Raw genomic sequence first — 26,439 nt, forward strand, 5'->3', positions numbered from 1 at the left:
AAATATTTAGTGACAACCATCTTTATCTTGATTTAGGCACTTGGAAGTCTGACTAGAAACAGTAGTACGCTGGTGTTTATTGATTTTTAAGAAGAAAAACTGTATAGACTGTTTCAAGTAAAGGGCTAGAAAATGTTGGAATAAGTTACCTCTGAAGATAATCGGAATGGCAAAATTAAAAAAAAAAAAAAAAAAAAAAAGTAAAGATTGTTTTGGGAAAATGCTGTTTTTGTCTATTGTTTCATGAAAACTGGCCACATATGATTGCACATGAGGTCCCTTATCTGATCAAACTTTGAAACATTAAATATATAACATTTGCAAAAAATGCCTACAAGTTAAATACAGATGATATGCTGTGGCATGCCAAAAAATAAACCTCCTGGCTTTGCAGGCATGGACTTGACAGGGTGGGGTGCCCTTAAGCGATAAGACTGAAAGATTTTGGGTTTGTTTACCGCTTCAACAGTTGTATCTCCTGCCATATTCGGGATTTGTCTCGCTGATGTCATGCAGTTCTGCTGCCAGCTTATGTGATCATATACAGACTGTTGGCAGCTGTGGAGGCAATGGTGTTACAGTAAGTTATAGAATTATTTGTCTTTGTACTTTTTGTGGAGTGAAGGAATGATCAGTGCCAGCTGCAGTTATGCTGACTGGATACGGAGGGGCACTTTTATTCACAATGTTTAAATTTTCATCTTTTTTCCGGATTGTAGTTTTGTATATATATATATATATATATATATATATATATATATATATATATATATATTTTATTATATGTTAAGTGCAGGTTGAAAGTTGATGAATTTGGTTTCATTAGACTGCCAAATGTTCTTGCTGTGTCAACATTAAGTAGCTTTTGCAGAATTTCTGCACCAGAGGAAGGCAGTTGACTGTGTGTTACAATGACACCACATCTGAACTTGTACTCTGCTGATTGATGGTTTGTGCCCTATGAAGGTGCATAGTTTTAATGTGTTTAAAGTATTCTGCAGACCTAACATTGGAGGCCTATCCTTGGTGAGCCACATTATGGGTTAGTCTTATTTTTTTCTCAGAGGACTAATGCTTAGAGTTTCATATGCTTCATGCTGGCCAATTGTCATGTCACACTCCAGCAACATACATGCACTTAACTATGAAAGTTGCTGTTTCTTTTCTGATTCTCATTTACTTTGTGTTTTGATTCTGATGGTTATTGATGAGATGTTACAGCAATGTTTTATAGATTTGTATTAAAGTAATCATCAGATGACTAGATGTTTTATAGATTTGTATTAAAGTAATCCTCAGATGACTAGCCAAGACCCTCACCAGTGTTACTATATTGGAGGAGGAGGAAAAATATACTGAAGCTTTGCTTCCCACATGTATATAAAAAAACAACCCCTCCCCAACAACCAGGATGGCAGTGGTAAAGGGTTTACAGGAAATTTCCATATGCCCCCGTCTGGATGGCTGACATCAGTTGGGTTCCTATAAGGGACTCCCATGTTTCATCCCATAGTTGATGTTCCCTTGGTTGCAGTCTTTCAGTGTTAATATTAATTAGGAGAAATCCTCTCTGAGCATCTTCATAGGCTCAGAACTGGATACCCTCCAGCAGCAGCTGTTCCTGCATATGAAGAGGACCCAGGAGTTTGACTGGTAGCCTTGGTGAAAACTCTGCACGTGACCCATGGCTGGACCTTTTGTGACTGCACTTTTTTCATGGTGCAGTAGGCCTGAGAATGTGGTATTGGTATGTACTGTGAATTCAATGGCCACAGAGCCATATACTTTCACTGAGTTTCAGCTTGGTGTCAACCCCTTGTTGCTTGGGCCCTAGGTTTGTGGACCATTCCAGCTAAACTTCTGATGGACCTCTACTCCAGCTAAATGCATTGCAGGTCTTGTCATTGGTGCTTCACTGGTGAAGATCTCTGCTCCTTAATAGTTAAGAGGATGTAGTTCACCATTGAGAAATTTGCTTCTCTTAAGACCATTTAAGACTACATGCAGTTCTTGTGCTCCTTTAAGGTGTTTCCTTAAAGGAGTTCTGTATCACCTTTTACCATCTGAAGGATTTTTCCCTTCCATGGAACCATAATTTCATGATTAACAGGCTGGCTGGTCTGTCCCTCAGTTTGAACCTACAATTTATTTGTGATCATGTCTTGTGAAACACTATCTGGTGGCCAACATCTCTACTTACATGATCTTGGAGCTTTATGCATTAATATGTAGGGAGCCATCTTTTGGCATTTCAAATGGATTTTGCTATTCCTCAAGACTAACCCACATTTCTTCCAGAAGATAGTTTTTAGGTTTTCCATGAACCAATCTATTAATTTCCCCTGCTTTGTTTGCTAGAGCAGAAACCAGGACAGAGTGACCTTAAATAGAGCATGTGTGCACCATTGGCTCTGGTATTATGCAGAAGTGTGTGTGTATGACTTTAGGCACACTGAACAGCTAATCTAAAATGAGCTATTCCATTCTCTTCAACCACAAGGTTTTGCAACCACAGGCTCAAGTCAGCCTGACCGTGTAAACATTTCCTGCTTCTTCCTGTACTTTGATTTCCTTTACAGTTCATGTCTGGTGCAGCACTGGAAAATTATCCCAGGCTTCACTTCAGCTTTTCTTCATGTTGGATGTGAGTTTTTTTCCTGGCTTGCCCTTTTTTTAGATTCTAGGTTTTTCAGCTCAGATCTACTGTTTTTTGAGCTTTCTTGGTATTTTTAGTTCGCATTTTGCTGTGTAGACCTAGATTCTTCTGTGCCATTTTCCATGTCAGTTGCTTCTTTTGTTGCTGGTCAGCTTTTGGATTTTTGACCAATGGTTAATCCTTGGTGGGTTATGTTTCTGGATTACCCTTTTGCCTGGTTATCAGGATGGGTTGTGCACGTTTTAAAAATGTTTGAAGTGTGGATGTAAGATTCTACTGCAAGCTCATCGCACTTTGTACTTTTGTTGTTTGGGCATTCCTCCTCATACTGCAGACTGTGGTATTTGCTGTGTCTTTAATAAAAGGATGATAGATGAGAAATATAAGTTCAAACTCATTTTGTGTATGAGGGACAAGAGTGAGGAAAGGAAGTGTATTCTATGGCTTTATAAACTTTTCAGTTCCCCAAGTGGGGAAAAACTGTAAGAGTAGTGATAACTTTTCTAACTCCCACTCTAGATCCCCTATAATATTGATATTTCATTTTTTTAAGATCAACTTTGAAGTTGCGTAAGCAGGACAGAGAAGATACCCCTTCTGCTGGTATTTCTACATTGGTGATTTCTGATGTGCATCTGGGGACAAGTCTACCATGGCTCAAACTGTTGGGCAACATGGTATCTCTCCTTCTCAGTAGGAGCTTTCTAGACTACCTTTCTTCAGCACCCCCCCCAATGTCAGGTCAAGTCAGTTACATCTGATTTCTCCAATAAGTGCCACCATCAATATTGACTGTTGTAAGAGATTGAAGACCTCACTGCAGGCTGACATGAAGATGAGTGGCATCCCATCTCCTTCAGCTTTCAGGGCAGACAGATATTCAGTTTTTCCCATCTCTTTTTGTGCCCCATCAAGCTTGGTCTCAATTACTGAAGAATTTTGTGGTGGTCAGCCTGTGTTTACTCCGATACCATTAGTTTTGAGCCATCTGTGCCTTTGATGTTGTCTTCCAACTTTTTGCACCTTTGGCATCAGCTCTGCCTTTGTGTCAGCTGTCCAGACAATAATACCAGTGATATACCTATAAGACTCTAAATCAACTGCTCTAACCATAGTTGAATACCAATTCCATTAGCACTGCAGGGTTTGATGTCACAGCCCTTTGAGCCTTCAGAGCTTTACTGTATTGCTGCCTAATCGACAGGTCTTGTATGCAATTTGGGTTTCAGGAGTCCGCTGACATTGAGAGTACACACTCTGTGATGTAGGAGTGTTTTTCTACACAATGGCTACTTCGCCAGTTCCTGCACCAGACCTGTATTTAGAGACTTCAGCCTCCTGATGCTTTTAGACTAGAGGAACTCAATACCTCAAAGTTCTTAGTTGCATGTCAGGTTGTCTAGGCACTTCTTGTCCTTCAGACAATTCCCTTCCAGGGAACCCAAGGAGGCACCAATGCAAGAGGAAGCATTTCTGCTCAGTCCTGGTTTCTCATGCCAGATAATGGAAGACTGTGATAGAGGGTGTTTCTTGCTGTCCCCACCTGATGACCCCAAATTGTGAAAAATCCAAGAATTGATGAAAGGAGGCTGGCCGTCTTGCACCCCTTCTATCCCAGAGATAGTACAGTTGTGTAAGGTCTTTCTATGACAGTAGATGTCCTACTTTTCACAGGTACAGTATTCAGTAGATGTGGGATCTCCTGCTGAGGATAGCCCAACATCCAACCAGTATACCGAAGCCTATGCATCCTCCCAGTGTTGTCAGACGTATGCTCCCTGCATGGGCATATGGCATAAAGGTGATGTATGTATACCACATCTTCAGAACTGAAGTGTCCCAGGAGAAAGGACATGTGCATCCAGGAGGGAAGCGGAGAGAGAGAAAGGAATATGGTAAGAAAGGAGTGTTCCCAACAGAAAGGCGAGGGGGACTGAATGTTGCAACAGTGAAAAGTAGGACATCTACAGTTATGGTGAGATTTTGCACAGCTGTACTATGTTCTTCCTTATCACTCTTGCAGTATTCAGTACACATGAAAGACTACCAACCCTACTGCAAAGGATGACAGGAGGAAGGCAAAGAGGAAACAATCCTGCCCTGGCTTTGGAAAGGGCATCCAACTTATGAGTAGTAAAAGTAAGGACAGAGGTCCAAGTAGCAGCTTCTAGAATGGATCTAGTATCCAGACACTTGAAGAAAGCACCAGGAGAGTCTACTGCTGTTGTAGAATGAGCTCAAACTGAAGCCAGAAGCTGTTTACCATGAATGAAAAACAAAAAGAAATAGCCTTAGAAATCCAGGAGGAGATGGTTTACTTAGAAACTGCCAAACCCAATGACTTGGTATGAAAATAAAAAGCTGTTCAAATTTTCAAATGGCCTTTGTCTTGTCCAGTTAAAATACCTCAGTTGTCTCTGTAAATCCAGGGTATGAAGCTCCTTCTTGGTAGCAGATTGTGGATAAGGAAAAAAGGAAGGAAGCTGTATAACTAAGGGGCAAATCATTAGCCACCTTGGACATTAAACCTTAGTACACAAGAGACACCCTTATGAAAAATCAAAAAGGAAGGACCTTCCATCAGAGCCTGAATTATAGAAACACCCTTGGCTAAAATAAGAAACAATCTTCCCGGTGCAGTATAGCAAGGAGGAAGAAACAACTTTCTTGAAAGGAGCTGAATTTGTTTTTCAAAGACAAAATTAAGGTCTCAAAATGGAAGAATAGGGTTTCTTGGGGGCCTGATAATGAAGGTTGCCTTCAAGGAATTGTTTGACCTCAAAATGAGAAGCCAGAGTTGGGTTCAAGGCAGACCAGCAGAGAGATTGCTGACCTGTTTAACAAAAAAAAAATGCTAGGTCAGCATGGAATATTCACACAAGTAAGAAACTACCACAGGGACCCCAACCGAGATGACACTTAGGACACCAAAGAAAAAAATCTCTTCCCTTTAGCCACAGCGGATTTTCTGGATTGTGGATTTCTGGCCTCCTGCAGAACCCTAAGCACATCCTCAGAAAAGTGGTGTCTAAATTGGATCAAAATCCTATCACCCAAATTGTTAGTTGAAGAGTGGTCAAGTGAGTGTAAATGAGAAACCTATTGTCTTGCATGAGAAGATCCATCCAGTGAGGTAACTTGTGATGATTGCCCCTGGCCAGGTAAAAGAGAAGGGCAAACCAGTGCTGGCTTTGCCAAAAGGGAGTCACTGGCAAGATTCTGGGGGAGTCCTTCATGATCTTGTGCAGGATCCTGGGAAGCAGAGGAAGAGAAGGGTAGGCATATATGAACATTCCCATCCAAGAAAAGGACATGGCATCCACCTTCCAGGTCTGAGGACTTGGGACTCTGGAACAGAAGCAAGGAAGTTGCCTGTTCAGAGGGGAGCTAAAAAGATCCACTCGAGGAGTACCCCACCCAATGTACTGTGATCAGAAACTCCTCCCTATGAAAAATCCATTGATGAGGTTGGGTCCTGGACCTCAGAGTCTGCCACAAGGTTGTGTTCTGAAGGGGATAAAGACCACCTGAAGGGTTATCTGATAGTGCATAGTAAAGTCCCTGGGCTGAAGGGTTTGTCAGCAAAGAAGATGAGGCTTTGTGCCCCCTTGTTTATTGATGTACCATGTGACTGTGGTATTGTCCGTGAAGCACTTTAGAGGGACTGGATACCAAAGAAAATGGAATGCTCTGTAGAGCAAGACTGAGCACTCTCATCTTCTTTATGTTGATGTGTTCTGGCTGCTAATGGTGGTGCCAGAGATCTTGAGACATCAGATTGTTGGAAGAGGCTCCCGATCCCTGGTTGGAAGTATATGAACAGCTCTTGAGTAGGGGTAGGAGTCTGAAAAGGTAGATCTGGATTGAGGGAGATCTGCCCAATTCACAAATGAAATTAAAGTTTGAGGCAAGAAACTCCAGAGGGTAGAAATGCTGGAGCCAAACCATCTTTAGGTATCACTGAAGCTTTCTCATATGACGCTTGGCAAAGGGAAGCATGGGAAATGGTAGATGCCATAAACCCCAAGGCACTGAGAAATTCCCTTCCAGGAATGAGAGAAAGGGGAAGCAGAATCTGAAAGTAGGTGGTCAGAGACCAAAACTTGGGAGAAGGGACATGACGTCTGCAACCCAGAAAAAAATGTTGTCTTGGGAAGAAGTCTGGACTGACTTCTTGAGATTGATGGTGAATCCCAGCGCAGAAGCAGCATGGTGAAGTGTCTATCCTGAAGAAGCTTAGATTGGGAAGGGAGCCTGGAGTAGCAGGTCATCTAGATATGGGAATATCTGGATTTCATGAAGCCTGTAAATGGCTGACAGTGGCCAGACATTTGGTGAATACTCTTGGAGCCATAGAAAGACCAAAGGGCAAAACAGAGAACTGAAGATGAGAGGAAGAAACAAACATAAAAACTTGAGAGTGAATGGGAATATGAAGATGAGGTCCTTCCATATCACTGTTGGATTCATAAGTTAAGGGATCGCCTTCCAAGGATAGCTAAACATCCAGCCAGTATACCAAAGCTTTCAGTACTTACAGATGGTGTATGTCACACGTACACTCCCCCACGCAAGGCATAGGGCATAAAGGCAGTGGAAGTGTGCACCCACTCTGAATTTCTTTGTTGCCAATCTGAATGCCATCGTTGAACGTCGGTCTGAATACCCTTCTGCTGTGCTGGTCACCAAGCAGCATTTCAGATAAGTGCCCCATTGAAGTTTCTTCTTACCTTTTTTATTTAGTGCTGTTTGGTTTCATGTCATCCAGAAAGGGAAAATATAAGTATGGGAGACAGATTCTATGTAAAGACGGTCATGACCAGTGCTTCCCACGACCATATGCAGTGCTCTATCTGCCAGGCTTTTGTCCCTAAGATCCTACGTATCCTCTTTATTTACCTTGAAAACTAACGTATTAAGCTGTTGGCTGAAGGTGTTATGGGGCGGAGTCTTCCCATCCCATGGATCAGCCATTTGCCATAAAAAAGCCAAAGAACTTGGATTTGCTACAGCTTTTGTCCAACCTCCCATGGATATCTCTCTTAAGGCTAGTGAAAGCCCAGAGGATTATCCAGTGGTTGCCTTGGATTCCACTGCTATGACCCCATTGGTGGTTGGCATGGATATGACTGCTTACATGTCCTCAGAGTCTTTACAAATGTGTGCTGCTGACATTGAGGGGGAAGCGCTGCTGATTTATATCTGTGGGACCAAGGGTGATTTTGCAAATCTTAGGAAGGAGATCCCTACTATGATTATTAAATATCACCAGGAGTCTGACCCCCCAAGGGCGTTTCTTGTGAATGTTAATGCAGAAAAACAGAAAACCAAGCATATTCCCTCTGTAGTTCAGGATCCCCAACGTGAATGGCAGGATTTTATTTGGGGGGGGTATTTAATGCTTTAATGGCTTTAACACCTCGTTAAGGGGTGTCTGTGCCTGTCCCCCCCTGGTCTTCCATTATTCTTAAAAGACCCAGGGAAATGGACTCCTCAGATTAGGATCTAGATTTTGGGGAAGAGTCCTTGGCTTACTCTTCTCAAATTCCTCCCCCTTGGATTGTAGCTCTGAGGAAGAGGATTCTATTAGTCTAGATTCCCTTTGAAGAGACTCTCCTTTGGAGGGATACTGTTGCCCATAAGATGGAGTTTTTTTTTTTTTTTTTTTTTTTTTTTTTAATAGGATTGTGCTTGGGTCTCTGACATTCAGAAGAGGTATTATGAGCACCTCCAGATGGAATCTCCAAAACCATCAGCTGTTCCCCCTGTTCTGGCTGCCCAACTGCATACCTTTTCTGTAGCTTCTGGGACCCTTGATTCTCAGCCCCCTGCACCAAAGAAACTTGATAGATTTTTCAAGGTGCTTGACAAATGACATTTTCTTTATAAATTCCCTTTTACTGATCCATCTGTAGTATTGTCTGTTATAACAAGCCCTCCAAACTGTTGCCCTCTACCAAGTTGCTCCCTTCAGATAAGGATAGTAGGGCTGTGGAGAGGCTGGGCAAAAAGGTCTCTGCTGCCACTTTATCCTTTCGGGCCATCAACTACCTGACTCATAATACCAGTTATGTTTTAACCCTCCTTTCTAATACCAGTTATGTTTTAACCCTCCTTTCTTAGGTTTCCCAAGTGGTTTCTTTCCTTCCTGACTGAGGGGAAGGCTTCTGCCCTTTCCCTGTTGGGTTGTACCTCTCTAGTTGCTCACCAATCTTATCAAATACAGCTACAATGTAGCTGATGCCTCCTCCAGTTATGAAGTGTTAACCTTGGCTTCGTCTTCAGGCATTGCCTGATTACATTAAGGACAAACTATTGGATGCATTTTTGGATAAAAGTTCAGCAACAGGACCAAAAAAGATTTTTATTAAGTCTCCTCAGGATAAGGGTAAAGTCTTGTACGAGTTTAAACATTTTTTTTGTCCTATTCCTAAGTTTCAGAGGAATCACCCCATCCAAATCTGCTTTTGTTTGTAAGCAGTCCCGTCGTCGTCCTGACTGAAAAAAAGGGTTCTAAACTTGTGCCTCTTGCTAAGTCTACTCAAACCCCTACCTCCCAGAAATCTGCTTTTCAGGATACGATGAGTTCTATTTGACATGAAGTACTAAAGCGCTAACAAGCAAAAGCAGTTATTTTGGATTTTACATAGACTGGCGTTATTTGTTGGAACCACTTTTCTTTGTTGTTTCTGAGTTCTATTTGACAGTTTTTCTCTTTCCCTCAGCCAGGTTCCCTTATCCCTCAGTCTTTCCCTGTCTTTTCCAAATTAAAGATTACAGAAGACTCTTTGGTTCTGTCAGTTATCCACCAGGAATATTTAATGGTTTGGAAATCCCTTTTTCCCTTTTTGGGCATTCTTCAGTCTCCTCTGGGACAAATTCCTCTCTTCCCAGAAGTGCTCCATTCTGTTTTGGTTCAGGACACCATTTAGGCTGTGCCTCCTGCCTAAGTAGGGGGAGGGCTTTTTATTTCAGATTGTTTGGTTCTCAGAAAGTAGAGCACTTGGAGACCAATTATGGATCTTTCCCAATGCAACATCTTTCTCAAGATTCCTTCCTTTCAAATGTTCTCTTCAGACTCTATTTCCCTTTCTTCTACCCCAGGCCTTTCTGGTGTGTCTGGATCTCGAGGATGTCTACATTCATACACCCATCCATTCCTTTTTCAGGAATTTTTTTGTGTTTGCATTTCTTCCTTGCATTTTCATTTGTTTGCTTTGCCCTTTGGCTTCTCAGTTGCCTTAAGGGTATTCAATAAATGCCTCACTCCTGTCATTGCCTTTTGCAGGGTGAGAAGAGTTTCAGATTTTTCCCTGTCTGGATAATTTGCTCTTTCAAGCTTCTTCCCCCAGTGCTCTGCTTTAGGATCCCCAGTATACTGTTTCCCTGTTAGAGTCTGGGGTTCACCAGAAACTTCCAGAAATTGGCTCAGATGCCGTCTTAGAATCATATTTTCCTTGATTGCAAGCTTCAGACCATACCCATGCTGGCATCTTTGCTTGTCCCATATGTCATGTCTCTTACTACCTTTTTTCCAGTCTCTTTAGTCACGGCCAGGAAATTTTTCAGGTTCTCTCGTTCATGGCTTCCACCATTCCCATGTTCTGTCTGGCCATACTCCATTATGTGAAGGCTTCAGTGGTTCCTCAAGTCAAAGTGGCTCCAACATTGCCACTCCTAGACTTCCCAGTACCTTTCTCTCCTTCTCAAGTTTGAGCATCAGTCGTGGATTCGTCAGTTTTCTCTCAACTTGGGCCTTCCATTCCAGGCTTCAGTCCCAACTTGAGCTCTGTACAGATGCCTCAGACCAGGGATGGGGTGGCCTTCTTCAGCTCTCTCAAGGTTCAGTATGTCTAGCCTCCTCTTCAGAGGTCAGATCACATCAGTATAAAGGAGAAGACTACTCTACTTCTAGCTGTACAGGTTTTTTTATTCCCTGTTTCATCCTGGGCCCATCAAAATCTTCACTGACAATACCACAGTGATGTGGTATGTCAATAAATGGAGTACATGATCCTATCTTCTTTGTAGACTAACTCTTCAGGTCTGGGATCTAGCTGTGCAGTATCAAGTTCAGGCAGTTTGCATTCCCTTAGAGCATAGTCTAGTGACCGACTCTTTGAGCAGGTCCAGCACACAATCTCATGAATGGATGCTTCACAGAGATTGGTTCATCAGTGGGGGTATTCCTCATGTGGATCTTTTTGCCTCACCTCTGAACAGACAAAAAAGGAAGACACATGAACAGACTGATTAAAGGACAACTCAGTGAACACTTTTAGGATAAAGAGGTTGGTTCCAAAGTCCCAAGTCTTCCAGATTGGAAAGTGGGCGCCCGTTTTTTCCTTGGAGGGGATGTTTCTGTATGCCTTCCTTCTGCTTCTTCTGTTACCACAAGTCTTGCACAAGATCAAGCATGACTCTTCCCAAAATCTTGTTAGCGACTCCCTTTTGACCCAGACAGCATTGGTTCCTCCTTCTTTCTGACCTGACCAGGGGCAGTCACCACAAGTTACCTTAGCAGGTGGATCATCTTGGACAAGGCAAGAGAGGTCTTATCCATACTCACTTGTCCACTGTTCAACTGACACTGTGGGTGATAAGATTTTGATCCCTTTTAGACACCTCTTTTCTGAGGATGTAATTTGGGTCCTGCAGGAAACCCACTACTGGTAAATCATATTTGTCCAAATTAAAAATATTTTCTGTCTGGGGGATCCTGATGGTGAATGAGGCAACAATCGGTGGAGGTTCCTTTGGTGCTCTCTTATTTGTGTAATCTGTTGCATGTTGGGTTAGAATATTCTTCAGTTAAAGTTCATCTGACAGCAGTGTCTACTTCTCTGCCATTGACTCCTCTGGCCTCTAGATTTGAGGTCAAGCAATTTCTTAAAGGCTTCCTTCATATTTTGCCTGCAAGGAAGCCTATTCCACCTTACTGTAACCTCAATTTTGTACTTGAAAAATTTGATTCAGGCTCCTTTTGAGCCTGTTTCTTTAGCTTCCTTACAACATTGTACCTGGACGCCTGGTCTTTTGGCTCTCAGTTCAGTCAATAATCAGTCTATTCATCTGCCTTTCTTTTTTCCTTCTCTACAGTCTGCCAGTGAGAAGGTTCTTTACACCTTGGATTTGCATAGACAGTTGAGATATTATTTGAATAAAGCTAGTTATTTGCCAACCTAGTTTTTTTTTTTTTTCTCCTTTCATCCCAGGATGTTCTTTGTGTTTCACCGTTGCAGTCATCGCACTTGGGTTATCTGCCTGCAGGTAGCCCTCAATCGGCCCGAATACCAGAGACTTAGTATTTCTGCGTCAGTTGCTGTCGCTCCAGGTCTGACATCAGGTCGTCAGGGGTATAAAAACAGGCAGCCGACGCCATTACATCAGTCTTCCTTGCCGAGGAGCCTGAAGCAGAAGCAGTTCGCACGAATGCTGGTCAGCTGCTACCTGAGTTTTTGTTTCAAATTGAAATATCCTGAAGTCTTCTAAAGCTAAGTACCCTGTTGGGGGTCCTTTTTTTCTTTTTCTAACCGATGTCAGAAAAAGATAATTTTCTTACCTGTGGAAAGCAAATACCACACAGAGATTTCCATTCTTACTGCGTCACCTGTTTAGGCCCAGACCACGACGTACCTCGCTGTCAGTTTTGTGTCTTGTTCAACGCCCAAACTATTCGTTGTTGGGCACTTATTGTCACTAAATACTTTCATTCTCTATCTCCATATTCCAAAATGGCTTCAGTAAGCCATCTGACTACCGAACCGCTGAAAAAAGTAAGGATAAAGACAGACCGCATGGGTCCAAAACTGCTTACAACACTTCCGTTAAGCTAGTCGCCAGTTTGCCGGTACTCTGGCACTTTCGCAGCCCCTGATGCTCACTTCATTGGATTCGCAGGCCTCTACCGAGACCCATTCGGAGTCCAGTATGCCACGAGACTCTTCGAGTATGGAACCTGCGGATGTCCCTACCTTAGATTGGTCTGGAGCCGCTGAGCAGGCACCGGCTTCTGAGGAAGTCCTTCGCACTACCGATATTCGAGACAAACAGACTTCTTTCACATCTTCAGTTCTGTCTAATACTACTGAGTTTCTAAGGCCAAGAATACGTGCTACACCCAAAAAACAGATGACCCAAACTCATGCACTTGCTTCCTTGCCACAACATCAAATCCTTAAAATGGCAGAAGACCTTATGCTGAATAGGGGAAGTCGGCCTTCCCCTGCCAAGAGAAAAAGACCTGTCCCTAGCAGCATTAACAGACCAAGAGTCTGATGACTCTGAGGTATCTGATTATGAAGACATGCCTTTATCTGCTTATGAGGATTCAGATGCAGAGGAATCCATTCCCTCTGCTTCTCCTCCAGAGGATTTTTCTTTTGGTGAAACCTTACATACTTTAAGAAAGCATTTCCAGTGGGAATGCCAAGACTATCCTCAGTCCAAAAAGAGACTCCGAGAATTTCTAGATTTGCCACAACATAGGCCTTTAGCAATATCAGAATACAGGATACGACCCAATTTATAAAAATATTATCATATACCCAATTGGAGCCAGATTGGCTTCTGTGCACCCTGGACGTAAAAGACTTGTACACCAACATTTCCCACTGGGATGGGCTCCAGGGCTTACATTACAGGTTGGATTGAACAAATCTGTATCCAGCGGGTTTTAATGCATTTATTAATATGTATGGCGGAGCATGTACTTAGTAAAAATGTGTTCTATTTCTGGGGGGAATGTTTTTGACAAACCCAGGGAACTGCGATGGGTGCATCTTTTGCACCCATCTGTACAGACCTGTTCATAGCATATCTTGAGGAACAGATGATATACGACCCCACTCATAACATATATGTGTATATATCTTTATATATATATATATATATATATATATATATATATATATATATATATATATATATATATATATATAAATGAATTGGATATTTGGAGGAGGTACTTGGATGATTGCTGGTTGGTGTGGTGGGCTGATAGGCAATATTTAATGGAATTTGTTCAGTATTTGAAGGACAACAAATGGGGTATAGAGTTCACATTAAATTCAGATTATCAACAAATTAATTTTCTTGATGTGGCAGTCATCAGAAATTGTGATGACACTCATTAGCATTCACTTCACGAAAATATCATTAATACACAAAAATACTATTGTAAACAATCCCATGTTATGGTTACTAAAAGAGTTTTGTTACCTCATCTATTACACCAAAATATATAGCTAGTTACCCATTAAATATTATTATTAGATATCGTAATTTTATATTTATGCATCCTAAGTATAAGGAATGGAATTTTATCTTATTTCCTATAATGTATACACAAGGTATTCTTTTATCATCCACCTCTGAAAGAATTCTTCTAGTCACAGAGAATGATTTAAAGTATTGGTATCAGTTGCTGTCTGACAATAAAGCAAAGATTTAGACTTCTTAAAGCAAGAATTTGATTTGAGAGAAACATGTTGGTTAGAGATTCAGACTTTTAGACAACATCTTATTAATAAACTTGATTTAATGTCGTTAACAGTTAAAGAATCTGTCCCAATTCTGATTGACTACTTGATATTAAATTTACAACATAGGGTTTCTGATAAAGGTAAGCTCTCACACATACATAAAATTATTAGAGAAGAAACTCATTACAGTTCAGATACTTATTGGAATTATTTTATTTCCATTAATGGTGAATCACCAAAACAACAAGATAAACAATATATATTGGAATCTTCTTATAAAACTACTTCTTCTATTAATTGGAGACTTTTTACCTGGAAATTTTTACATAGATCTTTTTATACACCCTTAATGATGAATAGCATAAACAATAAAGACAACATATGTAAGAGATGTAATGTAGAAATAAATGCTGATTGGGCACATATGTTTTATGACTGTATAAAATCGAAGGAATATTGGATGTTAATCAATGATTTTTTGCAGGCTCTTTTCACAGATAATTTCAAAGTCTCTAAATCACTTATATTATTTAACACCCCCGTTCCTAAATGTGTTAAAGTTAAACTTCCCTTATTATGGTCTATTCTAGCAGTGGCTAGAAAAATAATAACCAGAAATTGGATTTCAGATACTCCTTCATTTAATGAATTTAAAAATGTTATGATTGAAGTGTGTCATATGGAACTAATGACAATAAAGTCAAGAACCATTAGAAAAACGTCTTACTATAATATATGGGATACTTTACAAAATTTGTTAAAACAGTCTTAGTTCCATTAGTAAGATGTCACAGCTTAATTGATTTGATTTGCAATGGATGTCTTTGTAAATACTTTGGTTGTTTTATCAAATGTTATAACTGTTTATATATTAACTGCTTGTATAAGATTGTTATAATATTTATTTTGTATGTTAAAAATAATAAACTTGCTTTAAAAAAAAAAAAGAAATTGTGATGACACTCTTAGAACTCGGATGTTTCGCAAGTATCCCCTGTATAATAATTTGCTCTTTGCCACCAGTATGCATCCTAGCCACACCGTGTGCAACATCCCGAAGTCCCCATTCTTACGTATAAAAAGAATTTGTTCCACACTAGAGAATTATGTTACCTCCCAACAAGATCTTATCAATAGATTTAGAGTTAAGGGTTATAAATATGCTATTATAGCTGCCAGCAACTGAGCCTCAGATTTGAACAGGATGCAACTATTGGATTATAAAGACAAAACACAGAGGGTTGAGTCTGATAATATTAGATTTGTGACTACATATGTTGGCAACATAAATGTGATTCAGAGGGTAATTTCTAAACATTGGAATATATTCATGTCTAATGATGAATTGCATCATACCCTTGGTCCCAATTGTCGGTTTTCATATAGGAGAGGAAAGACATTGAAATGAGAAAAATGTGATCCCAAACGCATTAGTACAGGAGGTGCAGTTAATCATCAAATGACCATCACTGTGGACAAATTGCTGGGCACTTTTCCTTGTGGCCATTATTCTTTGTGTCAATATATATTTAAGTCCAAGCAATTCACTAGTAAGAACACGAGTCAGGTTTTTAATAACAGATTTTTGAGGAACTGTGAAACAGACCAGGTAATATATTTAGCGACTTGTTCTTGTTCGGCTTTTTATATAGGCCAGACGTCACATCCCTTGTGTTTTCGTATATCAGAGTAATATAAGCAATAAGCGATTGACGAATGCATTATACAGACACTGCACTACCCACTGTACTGCACAATTCTATTTTATGATTATAGATAGGATTCAGGGTAATAGGAGCAATAGGCAGGGTTGGCATTCGATCCTAAATAGAAAAGAGAAACATTGAATTATTAGGTTGGGGGTCTTTTTTCACCAGGGCTCAATGATCACTTATAATATATATGACATTTACAAATCTATGTAATTTATTATATTTTGTAAGTTTTATTTTATAAGGATATAGTATGGAATATTAGTTTTGAGATTCTTTGGGGCTAATGTCTGTATTTACTGGGGGAAATTACGTCATTTGTGAGGCTGAATGTTCATTGGTGGGACTGTTTTATAAAAATGGCATGATTTCTTTGTATTTTGTGCTATATTTCCCACTGAGGAAGGCATGTTTGCCAAAACCAGTTTGGGACTATCAGATAAATAATTATTTATTTTGTTGTGCTTTTTACACCTTGGTGCTGGCCGCTTGTTCACCTGTTCTTGATTTGGTTTGGCCCTGCACTTGCTGTACGTGCAGACAACTTTTACTTGACCTTTAGCAATACCCCCAGTCCTGGATGTTGTGGATGATGTCTTTTATGGAATCCAGTTTAACTCCTGATACCTTACCCCCTGCTCCTAGGAAACCAGACATGTACTACAGAGTTCCTGACTCTCACAAATTCCTTTTCAAAAATCTTACTGCTGACCCAGAGGTAATCTCCCAGGGGGCCTAAAGGTATCAAAGCAACTACAGCTAAGAATCCCACCCCTTCGGACAGGGATTTAAGAGCTTTAGACAGATGGGGTAAGAAAGTATACACCTCTGCAACTCTCTCCATTAGGGCTTGGAATTGCCAGTTTCACATGCTGAAGTACCAACAACATATTGTGGAACTTGTTAAGCAAAAAATAACTACCTTTGCAGACTGTGCAGAAAATAAAGAATTACAAGAGCTTATGCATTCTGCAAGCCAAGTTAGCAAGCATGCTTTGCGATGTGGCTCTGACACCCTAGAAGCATCTTGCAGGGCAGCAGTCACTGGTTCTATATTGAGAAGGCATGCTTGGCTTAAAGAGCAGACCTTGCCAGACCATGTCAAATCAGAATTACTAGATGCTCCTTTGAACAAGGACAGTTTGTTTGGCACCAAAGTAGAAGAGGTTCTTAAAAAGATGGAAGAAAAAGCTAAATCTATGCAGACAGTTAAAGACTTCTTGCAAGTAGAGCCGCCTAAATTCAGTAGGCATTGCCCCTCAAAACATTGGTCCTTTCCAGCCCCCTCAAGGCAGTCTCAAACTAGACCCCCCAGACTACAGTCTCAGGGTATGCAGAGATCTAAGCAGTGGAGTGCCTCCACTTCAAAAACAGGGAGTGCTAAGCCACACCCTTACGGAAAGAATTCACAATGACTTCTCAACTCCACTCCCTACCTCTGACCAACTGCTTGTGCCCCTAGAAGGAAAACTTACCCATCATACAAAAAACTGGACTTCCATCACCAAAGACCAATGGGTCCTCAACATTGTATCCCAGGGGTATAAACTTTACTTGCACTCACTGCCAACCCCAAAAGAGTTCCCAGACCTTCCTCCAAACCAGTGGGCAAAGGCACAAAACCAAGTTCAAACCCTGCTTTCTCTAAGTGCAATTCAACCTGTTCCTGCAGAACGGATAGGTCAAGGGTTCTATTACAGACTTTTCCCGGTACCCAGAAAAGTGGGCACTTGGTGCCCAATCCTAGAGCTTTCCATTCTAAACACCTTCCTGGTGGTACCAAAATTCAAATTGCTCACCCTGCAGCAGCTTCTTCCTATGCTGGCCAAAGATGCCTGGTTAGCCACCCTAGACTTAAAAGAGGACTATCTGTACATCCCTATCAGGGACTCTTGCAGAAAATATCTATGCTTCTGGGCAAGATCTATGCATTATCAGTTTTCTGCACTTCTTCCCTTTGGCTTATCCACTGCTCCCAGAGTATTCACAAAATGTCTGGCACCAGTTATTGCCTACTGCAGACAGAAACAATTTCAAATTTACCCATACTTGGACGACTGCCTGATTCAGGCAGACAGGAAATGCTGTTGCAGCACCTGACATTTGTAAAAACCTAACTTCCCTGGTGTTCACCATCAATGAAAAGAAATCAAAATTAGTCCCCAGTCAAAAGATTGTTTTCCTTGGAGCTAGCTTGGACACAGCATCCTAGATGGCATTCCTTACTCCAGAAAAACAAGCCTATCTGAAAGACTACTTAACTCAAATGGCCACCAGAACCCAGCTATCTGCAAGGAAAATCCTGCAGGCCCTAGGGTTCATGGCCTCGTGTATCATACTAGTTCCATATGCCAGACTGCATATGAGGAAACTTCAGTGGTACTTAAGTCTTTGGTGCCAACATTCTCTGGACCTGGAAACTGTCATTCCTATCATACCTTGTCAAAGGACAGCATTTCTTTGGTGGACAGCAGCATGCAACCACAACAAGGGACTGCCCTTTACTCAACCCCACGCCACCCAGACCCTAACCACAGATGCATCAGACTATGCTTGGGGGGCACACGTGGACGACAAGTGCATTCAGGGATACTGGAGCCCAAGTCATATTCATCTGCACATCAGCCAAAAAGAGATGCTAGCTGTTCAGCACACTTTAAAAACTTTCAGATCCCTACTCTCACCAGGACCCATCAACAAGCAGGGGGGAATCCCCTCTGCAGGATAGCCATGGCCCTGTGGAACACTGCCTTGGACATGCAGGTCCATATGGAAGCTCAATTCCTGCCAGGCAAACAAAACTCACTGGCAGACTTGAGCAGAAATCTCCTAGACCCACACGAGTGGCAATTAGAGCCCAGCACCTTCAGCCTTCTGATTCAGAAATGGGGGACCCCAGAGGCGGATTTCTCTGCAATCACCAGCTCAGCAAATTCTGCACCAGGAAACCTCACAGCAGGGATGGGCAAGTGGATGCCCCATCCTTCCAGTGGGTAAACCTCTCAGTCTATGCCTTTCCCCCTCTGCTCTCCAAAGTTCTATTAAAAGTCAAACGGGACAAAAAAACATGATTTTGATTGCTCCAGACTGGCCTCGCCAACACTGGTACCCACTCCTGCGCAGTGTCTCACAAATTTCTCCATGGCACCTGCCTCAGACACCTTCCTTACTGTCTCAGCAGGAGAACCAAATTCTGCATCCTCAGCTCCAAACATTGAATCTTGCAGCTTGGCTAATCATTTAAATTCCCCCTTAGCACCCCCTCAGCAAACCTGTGCTGGATGTCATTTTGGAGGTGAGAAGACCTAGTACTAGAAAATATTATGCTGACAAATGGAAAGGATTCTGTGCCTGGAATCAATCTCAAGGGATGAGCACAGCAGCACCCAATTTACCTCAGATTTTGCAATACCTAACTGAGATGCTTCACAAGGGCCTGTCTTTTTCTTCCATAAAAGTCCATGCCTCAGCCATTTCAGCTCATTACAACACAGAACCCCCCCCTCTTCACTCATCCTCTGCTAAAACAGTATCTCAGAGGGGCCAAAAACTTGAAACCACCCAGGAAGGCTCCAACCCCTGCCTGGGACCTTAACTTTGTATTCGAGAAACGCTCTCTACCGCCTGTCGAGCCAGCTGCTACCGCAGACTATTTCTTTCCTGGAAAGCAGCCTTCCTTTTGGCAATCACTTAAGCTAGAAGGATATCTGAATTACAGGCCCTTATGGCAGTGGAGCCTTTCATCATCTTTTATGCGGACAGGGTGTCTCTCAGGACAAATCCAGCCTTCATGCCCAAGGTGGTATCCATTGTGGCTCTTAATCAGTCCATTCATTTGCCAACTTTCTTTCCCAATCCACAGAACAAGGGGGAGTGGATTCTGCATTCATTGGATGTACACAAGACAACTTAGATTCTACTTGGACAGGACTAAATCTCGAAGAAAATATGAACAACTGCTGGTAGCATTTGCTGCAGGGGCAGAGGCGAAGGCCATTTCAAAACTAACCATTTCTAAATGGATAAACCATTGCATTCATTTCTGCTGTAAGCACCATGGAAAACCTCTTCCCTAGTGGATTAGATCTCATTCCACCAGGGCTGTATCTACTTCTACAGCCTTTCTCAGAGGTGTTCCTACTAGGGATATTCTCGAAGCTGCTACCCGGAGTTCAGTTCATACTTTCACCAAGCATTATCACTTATCAATTTTCTCTAAATCCAGAGCTGGCTTTGACACTGCTGTTTTGCAGGGCCTTATAGCTGGTCCTAATGCTGTATAAATCCATCCTCCCAACCATAGCTTTGGGAATCTACCCAAATGTAATGACTGCAACAGTGAAACACGAAGAACATAGTACAATTGTGTACACTTACTATAAATGTAGATGTCACTGTTGCAGTCCTGGTAACCCTCCCTCCAGAACCCTGTTTTTCTCTTTCTATACCTCTACTTACTTTTACTGTGCTTAAAAACCTTTTTGGTATATTTGCTTTTGTTTGGAGGTATATTTTTGTGTTTTTAATTGCATATATATATATATATATATATATATTTTGCTCCCCATTTGGGGGGCACCTGACAATCTGGGGCAAGAAAAACTGATGTAATGGCGTTGGCTGCATGTTTTATATCCCCTGACGACCCGACGTCATGGAAGAAGGGACAGCAACCGACGCAGGATCCAAGACTTTGTTAATCAGGCTGACTGAGGGCAACCTGCCAGCAGATTACCCAAATGTAATGACTGCAACAATGAATACACTCTAACATCTACATTTATGGTAAGTGTACACAACTGTACTTTTTTGGGGTTTGACTGTTTCTAAGCAAACCATCTCTTTCTGGACTTCCAAGGACATTTTATTTATTTTTTATTTTCATGGTAAATGTCTTTCCTCATCAGCAAAGGTTCATTCTGTCGGTGCTGCTGCCTTCTCTGGTGCTTTTTTCCAGGGTCTGGATACCAATTTCATCCTTGAGGCTGCCACTAGGTCCTCTGTTCATACTTTCACAAAGGATTACAAGTTAGAGGTTCTTGGCTTTGCCAATGCTATCCTGTGTGAGTTTATGGAGGGCTCCTCCTGGCTGGGGGGGGGGGCTCTTCTCCTTTTTTCTCCTTCTAGATGCACATTTTCCTCGTCCTTAAGAACATTCTGTTCCTCCCGGGTCTTTTCCAGTTCTGAGTGTGCATGTCCATATGTCATCTTTATGCCCTGCAGCTTGTGCAGGGAGCATGTGTGTGACATATGCCTATAACTACTAAATTCTTTGCCATACTGGCCGGACTTTGGGCTGTCTTGATCCATTAGGTTATGAATACTGCAACGATTAAGAGTAGGACATCTACTGTTATAAGATGTACACAATTTTACTGTCTAGGGAGACCAGAAATGCTTGGGGAAGCAAAAGAGGAAACTGAAAGGAAAGCGTCCTGAAGGAAAGAATCTTTAGAAAGGTATTAAGAATTGAGAGGTCTAGGATAGGTCTCCATGACTCCTGGAATAAAACACTGTTCCTCATTGGAATTCTGGAATGGGTTGGATGGTTCCCTGATCCAATAAATCTGCAAGGCCACAGAATTGTGAGGAAGTTGATATGGAGAAGGTTTGAGGAAGACCTGAGTAAGGGAGGGAACACTGATTTCCATACCATAAAGTAACTGTGACAGATAATGTGAAGTACCCAAGAGTCTGAAGTAATCTGTTGCTAGACAGGGAAAGCCTTTTGTAGCAGGGGAACCTGACGGGGGGGTATGTAAGAGGGAGGCAGATTCATCCTGAAAAGGGGGCTTTAGAGTCTTGGAAGTCTGGATGGATTTATCAGAAAACATGCATTTAGGAACCCTTTTCCCTTTAGAAGGCTGACCAGGTTGCCTGTGAGCAAAGGGGAGACTTAGAAAGATAGTTTCTCTGAAATTTGGAGATAGGAGAAACAAAGGTTTAAGGTCCTGCATAACTGTATCTTTGTCTTGTAGAGTCTTAAATAGGTCAGCAGCAGTAACAAAAAGATATTTGTTGTCTAAAGGAGCATCTAGGAGCTTGGCCTTAATATCATCAGGCAAGGACTGGAAGTGAAACCAAGAGCACCTCCTCATAACTGAACCTGAAGCAGGAGCTCTAGAAGATGCATCAGCTGCATCACAACTACATTTGATAGCGACGTGCTACCTGTGAAGTGGAGCTGAACAAGACAAGGCAGCAATCTTGGTTTCAGAATCAGGAAAGTCTGACACCTAGCTCCCCCCCCCCCCCCCCCAAGTCAAGACTAAAGGAACAGAACATTTCTGGTCAAATGGTTCGGATAATTTATGGCCCCGAAGGCCAGAGTAGCGGAAGTATAAACCTTTTTCCCAACTTCTTCGTAGCCTGACTAACTATCAGAAGGGAGAGGTTTGAAAATGAATAAAAGCTTGGATGGCTTCTCGGCAGAAATAGAAACCATAGCAGATTTTGCAGGACACATGTAAAGAATACTTATAGGCTCCAGACACCTTATAAAATCAGTCAGGCTTCTTGGGGGCTGGGGGTTGGAAATCAGGAGCCAAAGCAGCAGCTGAAAACCTACCCAATGAGGCATCCAAAACAGGGCAAGAGCAGGTTTAGGAGATTCCATTTGTAATGGCTCATCATACCACTTTTGAATGCCCGAGACCTGGGAGCAATCCTCCTTACTATGCTTCCCATGATGCAGCATTTTATCTCCAAAGGATAACTCCTCAAAGGGAGAGACTGGACTTTTTGAGTCCTCTTTTTCTAACCCATAGTTAGGGGTGAGGTGATTTGTGAGGAATGAGCCAAGGATTCAGCTCCTGAATCCAAGTCCCCTTCCGAAGAATCAGATTCCCTAGTCTTTTCTGCTGGAGTAGAAGACCAAGAAGAAGCAGGGACAGATAATCCCTGAAGGGGCTTCAAGGCCATCAGGGCATGGAACAAACCCAGGCTAAATCCTGCCATTCTTTCTGAGGATCTTTAGCAAGGGGAGGAATAAGTTTAGTCATTGTGATCTTTTTAAAAGGGATGTCAGCTTTGACCAACCTAGGTGGCTCAGAGCTGTGCCTAGACTCAATGAGGGTATCAAGAACATCCTCTCTAACCAGAATCTGGGGAATTCCGATAGGCTGTTCAGAAATGATCAACCATGGTTCCCTCTCAATGTCTCTGGCAGATGTTTGCATGACCTCAGATGACATACGAGAAATTGGTTCCATGCTGGCCTCCAACAGGGTCGCTGTGGAGGAAATCTGTGTCAATTTCACACTTTCTTTGGGGTCTTCATCCACATCAAGATTGACATGGAGAGGCTAGACAGCAGTAGTCAGACTAAGATTTTAGTCTTCTTTTTGAGAGAGGGCTGTACATCAGGGCGAGCAGATTCGTCCACGATGCCCTGAGTCAGACGTTTGAGAGATTGGTTTTCAGTGTAAATAGACCAAGAAGACAGCTGTGAAGAGTTTTCTAAACAAAAGCCTGACAAATGGTACACTGGGTATGGTTGTATGTAGCACCTAAGTAGAACAGATACTTCTCATGATGATCTTTGTAGGAATCTGCCTCCTACACTGATATTTTCCTTTCCTGGAGGACATGAACTCTCAGCACACAAAGAAGTAAAAGAAGGAACCCCAGCAAGACACTTGTCTAAAAATGGCTGTGTAGAAACCAGCTCAGTGGAAGACTTTCAGACCGATGTTCAGCCATGACATTAGGTTTGTTGGCAAAGAAGTTCTCAAGATTGAGCGTGTGTACATTACCTTTTATGTTCTGTGGCTGTGTGGGATGCAATATGTATGACATACAGTGCTGGGAGGATGTTAAGGCTTTAGTATGCTGGATGGGCGTTGGGCTATCCTCAGCAGGAGAATCCCACATGTAATGAATACTGCAACAGTGATAAGGAAGGACATTGTTCTTCAGGAGACCTTCCGTCTCCTTTGATGTCCTGGATGGTGGCTCCTGGCAGACAAGACGATATTCCTGGCTCTGTAGGAAGCTTGTAAAGACCTAGATGGTGGTGGCTCCTATTCTAAGAAGCCTGGTCCACATATTTTGTCCATTCTTGGTCTGTGACTACCTGGTAAAGATGCCCATCATAAACTCTATCTCCCTTAATGGCTGCTGCATTCTATCCCTCAGTAAGAAATGTAGGGCAGTAGATTGCTATGGGAAGAGTGTTTTTGTAGTAAACATTTGCTATAAAAATGGTTTACTATCTACTGCATATGTTGCTGTTCCACTGGGGACCTTGCTGATGAATTCCACAAAATGCTGGAATAGTTGCTGGAGGAAGAAGCAGAACTAAAAATACAGGTGAAGTCCCAGTTCTGCTATTTTAGTTTCAGCCTTTGCATGCAACTGGCATACAGTGCTATGGATGGGTTAGCAAGTGTAGTAGGTGACAGGATTAGTCTGTTGTGCCTGACTGACTTTGCCATATATTTCAGGGTGTGCCTTCGGAATGCCTTATTCAGTGGCTTTTTAGCCTCCATAGGTCACAATTTAGAGAACCTCCAAATAAGGGGGGGGATAGTAAGACTTTCAGTGCTGTATGGGGTTTGTCTTCAGACACTACAGGGAACCTTTCTAGGAATCAAACAGTCCAGATGTAGTTTAAATGTGCATCTCTGGCACTGGCCAGTATAGCCATGGCTCCTTCAAGAATGGATGACTGCCCACCGTTTAAAAAAATTGGCCTTAGGATTCCTCATTTGCCAGACCATCACAGAACAACAACTGAAGACTTGATTGACTACCCAGCTCTGAGGCAGTTAGAGGTTACTTGTTCTTCTATCTTCATGTGTGGATGGCCATTGTGCAGGAAGGATGGATAAGGGCAATTGTTTCTAGTGGCTACAAAATATTATTCCTCACCTGTGTTAAAGTCTCTCTCAGCCTTTGGCTACCCAGCATCCCACCCCATGAAAATGGCAGAACTATGCCAATGGCTTAGAAGGATAAAGCCCTGCCAATTTCCCAGGCAACCCAAGTTTAATTAGCAGGGTCAGTCAGCTTGAATGTTCTGTGGGTAGGAAGAGTTATGCCTCTCCTGAGGGTGAGGGATGTGCTGAGCAAATTCTCTCACAGAGCTGTGGTAGAGGCCAGGGCTAAGAGAGGGGGTTGCAGCGCTGGAGTAGGCAGGGAACTGCAGAGGTGTGGTATTGCTGTCCGGTGGTACATCGTCTTGGTGTAGCTTCATTGCCTCCCCGGCAGTTACGGAATTAATGCCTCAGCATTGGAAGTGTGGTTTATGCTGCTAAAATTCACCACCAGCTGAATTATATCACCTTTTTTGATTCGTCCCACTCTGGAGTGCCAGCAGGTGCAGTCCCTTGACCCTGGCCTGGAGTTGAGGAGAAGAGGCTTTGCACAGGTACACTCCGATTGAGAGACCTTCCTGGTGTCAGACACCACTGCAAAGCCTTTCAGGGCATGATAACTGCAGTGAGGGACAGTGATACTGCACCACTCTGCTGCCCCAAAGTTTACTTGCATATAGAAATAGGCAAGGAGTCAAGGAGATTTTAATATTTCTGGGTAGGACCAGTCACTTCAGTTTTGGACCCTTCTGACATCTCCAAATGCATAGCCATGGCTCAATTGAGGCTCCAGTCGAGAAGAGTCTTTTCCTGCTTGTATGACTGTTCCTTCCTTCACCATTACTAGATAGTGTAGTCAAAGCACACGACTTCTTACTGCTCATGTTCCAGTCTGTAGGTATAACCATGAGCATTGCAAAGTCACACTAAAGCACTTGCAAAAGTCCAGTGTTTATATGCTGCAACTTAGACAGCTGGACTTAATTTACCTCTTGAGAGAGCTGCTTCCATTCGGAAGACTGTGGTTTGTATTCCCAAGCTATCATTGATTCCAGCCCACTTATCTGGAGAGTGTTGGGCCTGGACTTTCTGATCCCAGTGTTATCAGCTTTCAAAACTCTCTCTCATCCCAAAATAGGAGCCTAGTGCTTACAAAGCTTATCTGCATTGGTGGATGCACAAGTCCCGTCTCTTCCATTCAACTCCCCACATTTACTGTGACCCTCACACCAATGTCTTGACTCTTGGTTGGGGGATGAAGTTGTCTTGACAGGATGGTACTAGAAGCATTATCATAAGAAGAGCACAAGTTGCATATAAATATGTTTTGAGATGAGAGCAGTACTTTCCTTACTTCTTGGGCAAACTGGCCCACAGAGTGCCCTTGTTTTTATGAACAGTATGCCTTGGTTTGGGACATAGACAGGAAGGAACTCTATCCACAGGGAGACTATGGGAATATAGGCAGTGTTGTCATTCCACTTTCGGAAAGTGACACACATCCTTAGACAACCACTTTTCTGAACAGGCTCATTCACTGCCTTTTGGTGACTCGTGATACTTGAGCTTATCTGTGGTTTGGGGAATATTCTACCAGTGGGGGCTAGCCTTGTTGTGATCTGTTTGTATTTCTGACCAACTGCAAGTGTAACACTAACTTTTCTCTCATCTCCCATCTGAGGCAGCCACCCAGGGATGCATTAGTCCAGAAGTGGACCAAGACACTTGTCTTTCCTCCCCTTCCCCAGTGCATTTCAGTTAGAAAGCAACCA

General features: G+C 42.3%; 1 protein-coding gene across 1 annotated transcript in view; it reads left to right on the top strand.

Annotated features, from left to right (window-relative positions):
• The window catches only part of LOC122799284 (cytosolic arginine sensor for mTORC1 subunit 1-like), a 467,271-nt gene that overhangs the window by 207,595 nt on the left and 233,237 nt on the right, over window positions 1-26,439 (top strand). The gene's annotated exons all lie outside the window — the stretch shown is intronic.

This window comes from Protopterus annectens, chromosome 4.part0, assembly GCF_019279795.1.
Source record: "Protopterus annectens isolate FY-2018-M chromosome 4.part0, PAN1.0, whole genome shotgun sequence".
Taxonomy (NCBI): Eukaryota; Metazoa; Chordata; order Ceratodontiformes; family Protopteridae; genus Protopterus; species Protopterus annectens.